Genomic DNA, 1,733 nt, shown 5'->3' with positions numbered 1-1,733 from the left:
GAGTCTCTGTTTATTCAGGCTTAAAAAGAGAATATCTATTATATTTGAGGTTTTGAGAAGGTAAATTGTTTTTACACACATTTCATTTAATAAAAAGTAAGATTTTTTTCACAATATTATATAGCCTATTTTCACAAAAAATGTTTGTGGTTTGTAGTATCTGAGGAGACTTCTGTAAATTACCCTATAGCGCCATCTGCTGATGCTTACTAAATACTATGGCGCATGGTGGTATTTACATTCATTGTATTACAATTTAGAATACCATATATTAATTCCCTAGCACATGTCTAGGGGGGAAAAATATTCTTTCTGACACCTTTTTTATTTTAATTTTTTGTAAGAGGAGACTAAAGAACTCCGGGCCATTTATTCGCACATGTAGATGACCAATAGAGGGCGACACCGAAATATAAATATAAGTGCATATTTATATTGTATATAATTCATATTTATTTGGTAGGTGTTTTGTTCCTTTTATCGAAGCGACTTGGATGCAAGATGCATGTTTTGTGCATGAACTTAAAATATTCCAGTATCATTATTACCTGAAACGAACCTTTTTAATGAAGGATAACGTTAACTATCTACAGCTTTAAGTAGCAGAGAGCTGCTGTTTAGTGCGAGTTACGTCCTTGATCTGTACTAACTGATAACAAACATATCAAGTCCGATGTCTTACCTGTTATTAAAACTGGGTGGGAGCTGAAAGCCACCCAGAAACTACCGAGCATCATTATAGAGCCCCAAACCATGCGGAAGGGCAAGACTATCCCTCAGTTCTCTCAGACCGGCTGCATATAGACGTCTGCTGCTGCAGCGGGTCATTTCAGTTTGTGGGTGTTTATGTGTGTGATCCTCCCTAATGTGGTTGTGCTCAAACCACGGGAGCTGAAAGCAGAAGAATCCTACTGAAACTCGAGTGAAGAAAAAGCAGAAAGCAGAAGCTGTAATCACTCGATACAACAACATCTGTTTCAGAACAATACGAGTTTCGCACAAGAGCTTATCACTGCTGTCCTGGAGCAAAGTAACTAACCCGGGGCTGATGCATGGGAACTGTGCCTGTAAATAGCCTCAGATAAAAGTGTCTACATGAATGCTCACGAGCAGCAAATCATTCGCTTTTGGATTTGGACATATTAGCATGCATGTTTGCGTTACAAAACTGCTAGAAACACTGAAGTCGTGGAGTTTCAGATGCCAACATTAGACTTTGGCTGGAGACAACAAAGCTGAGAACCTCACTTTTAGTTTACACGTTTGTACAGTTTTTAACCAGTGATCTTAATGCAGGTGTTCTCCTCTCTTTCTCTCCCTGGAAAGACGGCCAACTAGTCTTAAGTCAAAGCATATTTTCATTGAGTCACAGAGTGATTATTCAGTGCATTTGCCTAGTTTTTATCAAAAGAACATGTTGAAGGCCATGTGAACCAAAACAGCAACTTGATATCAGTGCAGGTGCAAGTTCAGCGGATGTGAGAGGCCTAAAATCATAGTTTCATCCCGGCAATTCTACAGACATATCTTAAAAGTCTGATAAAAATATACTATACTGCTAACGCTGTGCAAAATCAACAAACATGCTCACATCATATTGCATACTTTCCAAAAAATAAAACATGAAAAAACGTGATATTATGAATGTTACCTTTTTATATGTTTACTTTGCATATAGTTTTTTTTTTAAGCACAGAGAGAGAGAGATTTTTAGGAGCATATATATATATATA

The sequence above is a fragment of the Sinocyclocheilus grahami genome, unplaced genomic scaffold, assembly GCF_001515645.1.
Source record: "Sinocyclocheilus grahami isolate Dianchi unplaced genomic scaffold, SAMN03320097.WGS_v1.1 scaffold6263.1, whole genome shotgun sequence".
Lineage (NCBI taxonomy): Eukaryota > Metazoa > Chordata > Actinopteri > Cypriniformes > Cyprinidae > Sinocyclocheilus > Sinocyclocheilus grahami.
Note: the sequence above shows the minus strand (reverse complement) of the source record.